A 14,151-nucleotide genomic window follows, 5' to 3' on the forward strand; every position below is an offset into this window, starting at 1 on the left:
GGGGGCTTTCCTCTTCCTCCTCCTTGTTTTCGTTGGAGGAGCGCGCCTTGGTGTCTTCGGACGATGAGTCCGATACAATCTTGCGCCGGAGACCTTTCCTGGTCCCCGCAGCCTTCTTCTTGGCCTTCTTCTATGGCACCTCATAGGGCGCTGGACACAGCATCTCCGTTAGGAGAGCCGTTGCTGGATCTTTAGGTAGTGGAGCTGGACAGTCAATCTGCTCTGCTGTCGATACCCAGTCCTATTAAATTGGTGTGGATGCTTAGATTCATCCCACGAATATACTGGGGAAAGGCACATCTTGTGAAATATAAAGTGCTTACCATATTGGTGGGGCGCTTTGCGCTGAGTCCGCGATCCTCGGTAATGCGAGGAGGTACCTCGACGGCATTGAACAACACATTCCAAACATCTTTGTGTGTCGTGTCGAAGAGCTCTCGCAGCGTCTGGTGTTCGGCCGGGTCGAACTCCCACATATTGAAAGCCCGTCTTTGACATGGAAGGATCCGGCAAAAGAGCATGACCTGGACCATGTTGACAAGCTTGGTTTTCTTGCTTATCATATTTTTGATACAGGTCTGGAGTCCGCTCAGCTCTACCGCTGAACCCCAGGCTAAACCCTTCTCTTTCCACGAGGTGAGCCGCATGGGGATGCCAGATCGAAATTTAGGGGCCATTGCCCAGTTGGCGTCACGCGGCTTGGTGATATAGAACCACCCCTATTGCCACCCCTTCACGATCTCCACATAGGAGCCTTCGAGCCAGGTGACGTTGGGCATCTTGCCTACCATGGCGCCTCCGCACTCCGCTTGCTAGTAGACCACCACCTTTGGCTTCATGTTGAAGGTCTTCAGCCACAGGCCGAAGTGGGGCTTGATGCAGAGGAAGGCCTCGCACATGACGATAAACGCCGAGATGTTGAGGATGAAGTTGGGGGGCCAGATCATGGAAGTCCAGCCCGTAGTAGAACATGAGACCACAGACAAATGGGTGGAGGGGGAATCCTAGTCCATGGACGAAGTGAGCAAGGAATACAACCCTCTCGTGGGGTTCCAGAGTAGGGACGATCTGCCCTGTGTCTGGGAGCCGGTGCGCGATGTTTGCGGCCAGGTATCCGGCTTCCCGAAGCTTCGTAATGTCCTCCTCCGTAATGCAGGAGACCATCCACTTGCCTCCCGCTCCGGACATGTTTGGAATGGCTTTACGGAGAAGGTGAGAACTTGGGCGCTGGAGCTCGAGCGTGCGAGAATGGATGGGCAGGGGAAGAAGAAGGCGTGGGTGAAAAAGAGGAATCCTTATCCCTTTATAAAGGCGGTAGAAACTGTGCGCCTCCCCACTTGCCCCGTAAAATCGCTTATTCCCCAAGCGCCGCGATTGATGGTGCGGTTGGGTTACCCACACCCGTATTGATGAGAATCATGTGATAAGGGGACACGATCTCTGCTTCGACGAGACGTGCCAAGGAAACTGCCTCGCAATATGTGCAGTAGCAGGTTGAGAAAAACGGTTCGAATAATGACCAGGCCGTGGCGTGATGTCACACTGTGAAAAATTGTCAGCAAATTAGATTGGTGGAATATTGTACTCTCTATGGTGGTATGTGGAATTTGTTTTACAGAGCTGGACACAATCCTTGTGTTCAAGATCTTCTATGGAGTATTCGGAGAAGGAACCCGCCTTGCAATGCCGAAGACAATCTGCATGCCGGACTCATCATCATTGAAGCCTGGTTCAGGGGCTACTGAGGGAGTCCTGGATTAGGGGGTCCTCGGATAGCCGGACTATATACTTTGGCCGGACTGTTGGACTATGAAGATACAAGATTGAAGACTTCGTCCCGTGTCCGGGTGGGACTCTCCTTTGCATGGAAGGCAAGCTTGGCAATTCGGATATGTAGAACTCCTTCTCTGTAACCGACTCTGTGTAACCCTAGCCTCCTCCTGTGTCTATATAAACCGGAGGGTTTAGTCCATAGGACAACAACAATCATAATCATAGGCAAGCTTCTAGGGTTTAGCCTCTACGATCTCGTGGTAGATCAACTCTTGTAATACTCATATCATCAAGATCAATCAAGCAGGAATTAGGGTATTACCTCCATCGAGAGGGCCTGAACCTGGGTAAACATTGTGTCCCCCGCCTCCTGTTACCATTAGCCTTAGACGCACAGTTCGGGACCCCCTACCCGAGATCCGCTGGTTTTGACACCGACACCTTTAACCAACCATTTTCCCGTGAGTGAGCAACGGAGTCCACTCCTCTTGAGAATAACCCGCCTAACATGGAAGATACAGACAGCCCTAGTTGATACATGAGTTGTTCGAGCATACAAACAGAATTTCATTTGAAGGTTTGGAGTTTGGCACATACAAATTTACTTGGAATAGCAGGTAGATACTGCATATAGGAAGGTATGGTGGACTCATATGGAATAAATTTGGGGTTTATGGAGTTTGGATGCACAAGCAGTATTCCGGCTTAGTACAAGTGAAGGCTAGAAAGAGACTAGGAAGCGGCCAACTAGAGAGCGACAACAGTCATGAACATGCATTAAAATTAATCAACACTGAGTGCAAGCATGAGTAGGATATAATCCACCATGAACATAAATATCGTGAAGGCTATGTTGATTTTGTTTCGACTACATGCATGAACATGTGCCATGTCAAGTCACTCGAATCATTCAAAGGAGGATACCATCCTATCATACCATATCACAACCATTTTAATAGCATGTTGGCACGCAAGGTAAACCATTATAACTCATAGCTAATTAAGCATGGCATAAGCAACTATAATCTCTAGTTGTCATTGCAAGCATGTTTGTTCATAATAGGCTAAATCAGGAACGATGAACTAATCATATTTACAAAAAAAAGATAGGTCGAGTTCATACCAGCTTCTCTCATCTCAATCAGTCCATCATATATCGTCATTATTGCCTTTCACTTGCACGACCGAATGGTGTGTATAATAATAAAAGTGCACGTGCGTTGGACTAAGCTGGAATCTGCAAGCATTCAATTCAAGGGAGAAGACAAGGTAATATGGGCTCTTGATTAAGTCAACAATAATGCATATGAGAGCCACTCAACATTTTCATCATGGTCTTCTCCTCTCGACCCCCAAAGAAAAGAAATAAAACTATTTACACAGGAAAGCTCCCAACAAGCAAAAGAAGAACAAGAAATCTTTTAGGGTTTTCTTTTAGTATTACTACTACAAGCATGGAAAGTAAACTAACTAAAAGCTACAACTAATTTTTTGGGGGTTTTCTTAAGGTTATCAAACACACAAGAAGAAAGCAAGAAAAGAAAATAAACTAGCATGGATAATACAATGAAAAAGTATGAGCACGGACAACTACAATGAGTGTGTGAACATGAATGTAATGTCGGTGAGAAATACGTACTCCCCCAAGCTTAGGCTTTTGGCCTAAGTTGGTCTATTCCCATGGATCATAACTACTCTCTCAGGTGTATTGAGGAGTGTCATCTGACTGCCACTGGCTGGCGATCTCCTCCGGATCCCACTGATAAAAGGACGGTCGATAAGGGTCAAGTGGTGGTTCCGGCTCAGGCTCTAGAGCTGATGTCTGGCCCCGGTACGCATGCACGGCCTCCGGCAAGATGAGGTACGTGCCTGCAGATAAGTCAAACAAAGAGGGTGCAAGCAAGATGATAGTCTCACTGTGAGTTTTATGAAATCTCAAATTATACTTAAGCATCTTATCATCATTTTTAACAATAACTCATGTGCTACCATACTCTTATAATCTAGAAAGGTAAGGGGCAGCAGCTTTTCTTCTTTCTCATAATGCCTAATAGGTATCCTGAAGTGTTTAACAAGGCGTGAAGCATAGATACCTCCAAAGATGGGGCCCTTTGTCCGGTTCAGACTTAACCGTTTAGCAACAATAGCGCCTAAACTAACAGTATTATCACGAAATAAAGCATGGCACAAAATAACAATATCGGGAACACTAAGGTTTCCACAGTTCCCGCGGCCAATTAAGCATCTACTAGCAAATATTGTAAAGTAACGTAAAATAGGAAAATGTATGCTAGTAATTCTTGCATCGGGAACCTTCCTCGTTTCCCCTATAGTAATCATGTCAATAAATCCATCCACATCTCTACGATGTGGTTCCTCTATGATGCCGTCGAAGGGTATCTTGCAAACCGCACAAAAATCACATGATGACATCTCCCTAGCCTCATCATATAAATGAAACTCTACCGAAGGAGGTGATTTCTTAGAATGAAAAAAAAATTGCGCGAAAGTATTAGTGAGCAAGAGATACCATTCGAGATGGCCGTGGAGGAAGTCGGTGAGGCCTGCATCATCAGCCAAAGAATAAAATTCATAATGAATCCCGGCTGCTCTCAAGAACTCATTACAAGGCCATTCATATGGCCAAACTTCCGCGACGCGAGGGAGATTATACTTGGGCTTTTTATTCTCCTTACTTTGTTTATCCTTCGAGCTTTGGCTAGAAGAGCCCCTCAAAAGTCTCTACATCATTTTCTGAAAATTTCAGAAATTTTTAGTAACTCAAAATAAAAGTGAACCAAACTCAACAAAATTGATAGCAACTACTCCCACAAGTGCCTAGAGACCATATCATGCATTAGAACTACTTGGGACCATTTAAATTTGACATGCAAGCTCAATAACAGGGTCACCTAGGTAGCAAAAATTTGCAATGAATAAAGCACTAGAACAAAAACTAATTGGACCATTGGAGGAGTCACAAACCAAAGAACAATCCCCCAAAGCAGTTTTGTGAATGGAGCTTTGAGCAAGGAGATCGAAAATGGCAGCAGGATGAGCTAGAACTCATGCATGAGCTGGTTGGTGATTTTTTTGGGAGGAAGAAGAAGACTATGGGTGCAGGAATAAGTGGAGGGGGGCCACCGTGGGCCCACGAGGCAGGGGGCACGCCCTGGACCCTCATGACCAGGTGCTTGCTCCCCCTGCTGTGTTCTCAGTGCCAGATATTCTCAAATATTCCAGAAAAAATCATATTTAATTTTCAGGGCATTTGGAGAACTTTTATTTTTGGGGTATTTTTTATTGCATGGATAATTCAAAAAACAGACAGAAAATACTATTCTTGCTTTATTTAATCTAAATAATAGAAAGTAAAAGAATGGTACAGAAGGTTGTTCCTTCTAACTTCATCCATCTCATGATCATCAAAAGGAATTCACTAACAAGGTTGATCAAGTCTTGTTAACAAACTCATTCCGAATAACATGGAACCGGAGAAATTTCGAATAACACTAGGTTACCTCAACTGGGATATGTACATCCCCAATAATAAGAATATCATATTTCTTCTTGACAGTAGGAAGAGGAAATTCAAAACCTCCAATAATAATTGATGGAATTTTCCCAATAGAATTGATACTATGAACTTGAGGTTGTTTCCTCGGAAAGTGTACCGTATGCTCATTACCATTAACATGAAAAGTGACATTGCCTTTGTTGCAATCAATAACAGCCCCTGCAGTATTCAAAAAGGGTCTACCAAGGATAATCGACATACTATCATCCTCGGGAATATCAAGAACAACAAAGTCCGTCAAGATAGTGACGTTTGCAACCACAACAGGCACATCCTCACAAATACCGACAGGTATAGCGGTTGATTTATCGGCCCTTTGCAAAGATATTTCACTAGGTGTCAACTTATTCAATTCAAGTCTACGATATAAAGAGAGAGGCATAACACTAACACCGGCTCCAAGATCACATAAAGCAGTTTTAACATAGTTTCTTTTAATGCAGCATGGTATAGTTGGTACTTCTGGATCTCCTAGTTTCTTAGGTATCCCACCTTTAAAAGTATAATTAGCAAGCATGGTGGAAATTTCAGCTTCCGGTATCTTTCTTTTATTTGTAATAATATCTTTCATATACTTAGCATAAGGATTCACTTTAAGCATATCAGTTAAACGCATACGCAAAAAGATAGGTCTAATCATTTCAGCAAAGCACTCAAAATCCTCATCATCCTTTTTCTTGGATGGTTTAGGAGGAAAATGCATGGATTTCTGAACCCATGGTTCTCTTTCTTTACAGTGCTTCCTAGCAATAAAGTCTCTGTTATCATAACGTTGATTCTTTGATTGTGGGTTATCAAGATCAACAACAGGTTCAATCTCTACATCATTATTATTGCTAGGTTGAGCATCAACATGAACATTATCATTAACATTATCGCTAGGTTCATGTTCATCACCAGATTGTGTTTCAGTGTCAGAAAGAGAAATATCATTAGTATTCTCAGGTGTGTCTACAACAGGTTCACTAGAGGCATACAAAGTCCTATCATTTTTCTTTTTCTTCTTTTTAGAAGGACTAGGTGCATCTACATTATTTCTCTAAGAATCTTGCTCAATTCTCTTAGGGTGGCCCTCGGGATACAAAGGTTCCTGAGTCATTTTACCCGTTCTAGGTGCTACTCTAACAACAAAGTCATGTTTATTATTTAATTCATTGAGAAAATCATTCTGAGCCTTAAGCACTTGTTCTACTTGAGTGGTAACCATAGAAGCATGTTTGCTAATGAGTTTAAGTTCACCCTTAACTCTAGACATGTAATCACTCAAGTGTCCAATCATATAAGCATTACTTTTCAATGTCTAGCCATAAAGTCATCAAATTTATCCAAGCATTGTCTATCAAACTTAGTAGACGGGATTTCAACTTTATCATATCTATAGAGAGAATTTACCTTTACTACCTGTGTCGGGTTATCAAGACCATGTATTTCTTCGATAGGTGGTATATTAAGGCCATGTATTTCTTCAACAGGAGGTAAATTCTTAACATCTTCAGCTTTAATACCTTTCTCTTTCATAGATTTCTTTGCCTCTTACATATCTTCAGGACTGAGGAATAGAACACCTCTTTTCTTCAGAGTTGGCTTAGGAGTTGGTTCAGGAAGTGTCCAATTATTTTCATTAGTCAACATATTATTCAATAGAAATTCAGCTTGATGAACAGTTCTTCCCTGAAAACACAACCAACACAACTATCCAGGTGGTCTCTGGAAGCATCGGTTAGTGCATTATAAAAGATATCAAGTATTTCATTTTTCTTAAGAGGATGATCATGCAAAGCATTAAGTAATTGGAGAAGCCTCCCCCAAGCTTGAGGGAGACTCTCTTCTTCAATTTGCACAAAATTATATATTTCCCTTAAAGCAGCTTGTTTCTTATGAGCGGGGAAATATTTAGCAGAGAAGTAATAAATCATATCCTGGGGACTACACACACAACTAGGATCAAGAGAATTAAACCAAGTTTTAGCATCACCCTTTAATGAGAACGGGAATATCATAAGGATATAGTGGTAGCGAGATTTCTCATCATTAGTGAACAGGGTGGCTATATCATTCAATTTAGTAAGATGTGCCACAACGGTTTCAGATTCATAGCCATAAAAAGGATCAGATTCAACCAAAGTAATTATCTAAGGATCGACAGAGAAATCATAATCCTTATCAGTAACACAGATAGGTGAAGTAGCAAAAGCAGGGTCATATTTCATTCTAGCATTCAGAGACTTCTGTTTCAGCTTAGCTAATAATTTCTTAAGATCGGATCTATCATTGCAAGCAAGAAAATCTCTAGTAGTTTCTTCATCCATAACATAACCCTCAGGCACAACAGGCAGTTCATATCTAGGGGGATAATCTTCATCATCACTTTCATCAATATTATCAGTTTCAATAATTTAATTCTCTCTAGCCATAGCAAGTTGTTCATCAAGAAATTCACCTAATGGCACAGTAGTATCAAGCATAGAAGTAGTTTCATCATAAGTATCATGCATAGCAAAAGTGGCATCATGAATAATATGTGACATATCAGAATTAATAGCATAAGCTGGTTTAGGTGTCGCAAGCTTACTCAAAACAGAAGGAGAATCAAGTGCAGAGCTAGATGGCAGTTCCTTACCTCCCCTCGTAGTTGAGGGAAATATCTTAGTTCTTTCGTCTTTCAAGTTCCTCATAGTGACCAGCAGATATAAATCCCAAGTGAGTCAAAAAATAGAGCTATGCTCCCCGGCAATAGCGCCAGAAAATAGTCTTGATAACCCACAAGTATAGGGGATCGCAATAGTTTTCGAGGGTAGAGTATTCAACCCAAATTTATTGATTCGACACAAGGGGAGCCAAAGAATATTCTCAAGTATTAGCAGTTGAGTTGTCAATTCAACCACACATGGATAACTTAATATCTGCAACAAAGTATTTAGTAGCAAAGTAGTATGGAAGTAACGGTAACGGTAGCAAAAGTAAAAGTATCAGTTTTGTATTAATTGTAGCAGTGGCAACGGTAAAGTAACTAAACAAAGAACAGTATGTGAAAAGCACGTAGGCATTGGATCAGTGATGGATAATTATGTCAGATGTGATTCCTCATGTAATAGTTATAACATAGGGTGACACAGAACTAGCTCCAATTCATCAATGTAATGTAGGCATGTATTCCGAATATAGTCATACGTGCTTATGGAAAAGAACTTGCATTGCATCTTTTGTCCTACCCTCCCATGGCAGCGGGGTCCTATTGGAAACTAAGGGATATTAAGTCCTCCTTTTAATAGAGTACTGGACCAAAGCATTAACACTTAGTGAATACATGAACTCCTCAAACTATGGTCATCACCGGTAAGTATCCTGATTATTGTCACTTCGGGGTTAACAGATCATAACACATAATAGGTGACTATAGACTTGCAAGATAGGATCAAGAACTCACATATATTCCTGAAAACATAATAGGTTCAGATCTGAAATCATGACACTCGGGCCCTAGTGACAAGCATTAAGCATAGCAAAGTCATAGCAACATCAATCTCAGAACATAGTGGATACTAGGGATCAAACCCTAACAAAACTAACTCAATTACATGGTAAATCTCATCCAACCCATCACCGTCCAGCAAGCCTACGATGGAATTACTCACGGACGGTGGTGAGCATCATGAAATTGGTGATGGAGGATGGTTGATGATGACGACGACGACGGATCCCCCTCTCCGGAGCCCCGAACGGACTCTAGATCAGCCCTCCCAAGAGAGTTTAGGGCTTGGCGGCAGCTCCGTATTGTAATTCGCAATGAATCCTTCTTTTTGATTTTTCTCCCCAAACGTGAATATATGGAGTTGGAGTTGAGGTCAGTGGAGCTTCAGGGGGCCTGTCGGTGTCAAAATCGGCGGATCTCGGGTAGGGGGTCCCGAACTGTGCGTCTAAGGCTAATGGTAACAGGAGGCGGGGGACACGATATTTACCCAGGTTCGGGCCCTCTCGATGGAGGTAATACCATACTTCCTGCTTGATTGATCTTGATGATATGAGTATTACAAGAGTTGATCTACCACGAGATCGTAGAGGCTAAACCCTAGAAGCTAGCATATGATTCTGATTGTTGTTGTCCTATGGACTAAACCCTCCGGTTTATATAGACACCGGAGGGGGCTAGGGAAGGAGATCTACATATCCAAATTGCCAAGCTTGCCTTCCACACAAAGGAGAGTCCCACCTGGACACGGGACGAAGTCTTCAATCTTGTATCTTCATAGCCCAACAGTCCGGCCAAAGTATATAGTTCAGCTGTCCGAGGACCCCTAATCCTGGACTCCCTTAGTAGCCCCCGAACCAGGGTTCAACGATGATGAGTCTGGCGTGCAGATTGTCTTCGACATTGCAAGGCGGGTTCTTCTCCAAAATCCCTGAGTACCTATTTGAAACAAGCAGTGTACAGCTTCCCATTAATGTTGCACTCCTCGGCTTCTGTGCTTTAATAATGGCCATCTCCACGTGTCGAGCGAATGCGAGTAGTCGGGGCATTTTTACATTTGCCACCCTGACCATGTAAGCAAATCGTCTATTTAAAGAGACGGGGATCCTCAGATCCAAATCACACCATCCTCTCCCAGCGAGTATCCATCAGAGCACGCCCGCAAGAGACCGTCCCATCATAGCCGGCCGTCGCAGCTCCTCCTCTCGCTCCTGTAGCGCCAAGCCAGGCGATTGGGAGAAGTGTTCCGTTCCCCATAGCCGATTGGTAGAGTTGCAAACCCAGGGGTTTTTCCCACCTGCATACATGGTCCCCGTCCGAGCCGGACTAGCCACTTACAATGGCGGGGAGCAAGCGGAGAGTTTTCCCAACCCGTCCAAGGGGGAACGGGTATGCCTTGTCGCTTACTTGTTGAGGGGACTCGGATTTCCAATCCATCCGTTCCTCCGCGAGCTCCTCGAGTTCTACGGCCTTCAGCTACATAACTTTGCGCCCGCCTCCATACTACACATCGCAGGCTATGTCGCCTTCTGCGAGCTATTTCTGGGATGCGAAGCTCATTTCGAGCTATGAAAGAGGCTATTCTGCATCGTACCCCGCACTCAGGAGGGGTCGATATATCAAGTGGGCGGAGCCAAAATATGGCGCATCGTCGGGACCGGATACCTGTCCGGTACTCCGAAGAAGTCATCCGAAGATTGGCCTTCGGAGTGGTTTTATATAGAGGACGTTCCCCTTCCGGACCCTATTCGGTTGGGCCTTCCTGAGTTTGCAAATGCCCCGTTGAAGAAACGCCACAGCTGGCGCCCCCAGAGCCCCCAGGAGGAAGGTAACAAAGAGGTCCTTTTCCTGATGGATGGGTTTCAGACGCTGGCCAAATCAGGACTAACAATAATTGAGATTATGTCAATATGTATAATGCGGGGAGTGCAGCCACTTCAATATTGGGGGAAACCCATGTGGAACTTCAATGGAGAAGACGACGCCACTCGCTGCGGCCATAAAGGTCCGGACTCCACCGTTGCTCTGGCGAAAATATTGTCTGATTTGTACAAAGGAGAAGAAGAGGAGTTCATCCGTATTAAGCCACGGGATGGATTCTCCATGTACAACCCCCCAAGCTGGGTGAGCTGCTATCTTTTGTTCCTGTCTTTCCCGCATTCTTTAGCACAAATATTTACCTTGCCAATTCATAGCAGGAACTGCGAAAAGCTGTAAGGAAGGTTCACAGCCCGTCTCCACAGCCATAGGACCCCGACCGGGCCCTCGACCCCGGACTTGAAGAAGATCCGGACATATTTGTGGAGCTCGTCGACAGGATATTCTATCAGTTAAGCTGTGATGGTGCCTTTGTAGCCATCATAGTTGATTATCCTGGCCTACTCCATGCATCACATGTAAGTAAAACCGGAGTCCCAATTTCCAAGAAGGATCCCCTCTTTGCGTCTTACCCACCGCACATGTATTGCGTTTCACAGGGAAGGCCATCGGGACGCCACGCCGAACCCGCGGCGACTCATCAACAAGGAGCACCGAAGCCGGGTCGGCTTAAAAGGAAGGCGGTCAAGACTGAGATGCCGTCGCAGAGGTATGATTAAAAACTAGCAACGTAATTATCGTCCTTAACATATAACAATGTCCATGGATCCCCGGCAGAAAAAGCGCTCGCCGGACTGTATCCGGAGAGCCTGCCGGTCACGCCTCCACCAGCCGGACTCCGAAGCCGGACTCAAGGGCAGAGATCAACGCGGGGATAATGCCGGACGGTCCTCCTATAGAGGATGCGGATAGATTATCCGCTACAAACTCCGAAGTGGAGAGCGCCATGAATCACAGGCGCCGACGGGCCACACTACGCGATCCTAATTTCTTTGAAGAGGCATTCAATGCCTTCAACTCAGGGGACGCGTACATCCAAGCTGCTCAAGATGGCCTCGCCAGAGCCACGGACCAGTATGCAAAGGTTATACAGGTAAGAAATTTGATAAGTATGTATATCAGTAGCCCCTAAGACTTGAAACAGTTGGCACAACTGATTTAAGGATCATTTTATGCATAGGTTCTTCCAGAGAAGAATACCCAACTGTATAAAGAGCTGGAGGAGTGCAAAGCCCAGCTGCAGGCCGCAGTTGCCAGAATGGAGGAGTCCAAGAAGGCCCCATCTGGTAATACTTGTCTTGATCGGAACGAATGTAATGACGCGTACCAGTTAGTATTCGGTATGAATGCAAATCTAACAATAGATTCTGCAGACAATCCCGGAGGTAATCCGTAGATCGTACCGGGGGATGAGCAATATGTTGAACGACATCTAAAGGCTAGCGAGCGCGTGCTTACAAAGGTTATATGGGAGAAAAATGATCTCCAGGACGCGAAGACCCGACTGGACGTTGAATTAAAAGATGTTCGGGCCCAGCTTGTTGACTCCCTGAAGGAGAATAAGAGGCTTCGACACGGCATTTTTAGTAAGTGCTTGAACGAACCTTTATAAAGTTCGGTGAAGAAGCGGGCTAACAGAATTATGTCTGTAGGTATGCTGACAGGTCGTCCCAAATAGGAGATGCCCGGATCTGCAGGCGATCTTCTGCAAGAACTCTCACAACTGCACAGACAAATTTGGCAGGTGATGCAGGGTATTGCCCAGGCCTTGTGGCCGTCCGCATCCCTTCCCGAAGGCATGGGAGAGCTCGTCAATATGCTCATGGGAGCGTGGTGGCAATTCTGATTATGGAAGATATGGGCCTGCCGACAAGGTGCAAGGGAAGCTTGGGCCGTGGTGAAGACGCGATACACCAAGGCTGACCCGAACCACATGGCCGAGGTCGGACCTGTAGGGTCAGATCGGAAAGAGATCCCTGTTAGTCTGGTATATGACCAGGTAGCATTAGCCGCAAAGTATTCCCAACAGGATTGTAGGCTAGACAGCCTGTTGGATGGTATAGAAGAAGAATTTAGTCAGTCTAAGTGATTGTGTACTTCAAATGACATATTTTGTCCCTAGCCGGATTGTAAATCATTTGTCATGGCGGACCTTTTCGCTTCAACCTCCGGACCCGACAGTCCGGAGTGTAACCGAATACCCGCTCAGTTATGCAAAAATCGGGGTATGTGTGGAAACCAGACGTAGGGGTCATAAGTGCTTGAACAGACAAGTACCAACCAGCTATGTTATATTACATGGATAGTAAGAAACATCTCCCAGGGAGTTCCGTTAAGGGTTCCTTTCCCTGGGTATGCATGCATTAATGTGCATGTCCGAACTGCGAAAAGCTACGCAGGATATAAACATTTGGGGGCATGTATTGAAATAAGTAATAAACATCTTTTGTTCACCGATCGAATATTCCCTTAAGAACGCTAGCTTTCGGCTTCACCCAGTCTGAGGTACACATCCGGCTGACCCGACAGTAACAATCTCAGAGGTGCTCCCCTTATGCCCTAGCCGAATTAACGGGAATGTAGGGCATAAACACAAGAGCCAGGCAACCCAGCTTGGCCAAAACTTAAGTCATATTGATGCATATAATGGCTAGAAAAAGGCACATATGGAGAAGTGATGCATATGTGGTGGGCATAAAGCCCAGAAGATAATTATATTAAGCTTCTGTATAAGAAGCCCCCAAGTATATTTAGCGCGCATAGCGCGGTGGGAGTGTGCGGTCGAAGCATACTTGAAGCTTTTAAGGCTATATATAAAAAATGAAAGAGAGAGAGGATATAACTTAAAAAGGAAGACGGAGGTAAGGAGACGAACACAGAGTTCGGCACTCACAGAATCTTCGGAGTCTGGCCGCGTTCCATGGGTTCGGCTTGAGTCGATTATCTGATGCATCACGCAGACGGTACGCTCCTCTGGTGAGAACTTTATTAATGATGAAGGGACCCTCCCACTTGGGCTTGAGGTTGTCCTTTTTCTTCTCGGTAGGCGTAGAAAGAGTTCGCCAACATTATAAGTTTTGGCCCATACTTCTCTGCTTTGATACCTTCGAGCCTGCTACTGATAGAATGCGGAACGGGCCTTTGCAACGTCACGCTCCTCCTCCAGGGCATCTAAACTGTCCTGTTGATCCAGCTCGGCTTCTCTTCGTACATGCGCACTTGAGGTGAGTCATGGATCATATCGCAGGGTAGCACTGCCTCTACGCCGTACACCATAAAAAATGGTGTGTATCCGGTGGTGCGATTTGGTGTGGTCCGCAGCCCCCATAGTACAGAGTCGAGCTCCTCGACCCAGTGCATATCTGATTCCTTCAAGGATTGCACTAGTCTGGGTTTAATGCCGCTCATAATAAGACCATTTGCTCGTTTGACTTGACCGTTTGTTTGGGGGTGA

Source organism: Triticum dicoccoides, chromosome 5B (assembly GCF_002162155.2).
Source record: "Triticum dicoccoides isolate Atlit2015 ecotype Zavitan chromosome 5B, WEW_v2.0, whole genome shotgun sequence".
Classification (NCBI taxonomy): domain Eukaryota; kingdom Viridiplantae; phylum Streptophyta; class Magnoliopsida; order Poales; family Poaceae; genus Triticum; species Triticum dicoccoides.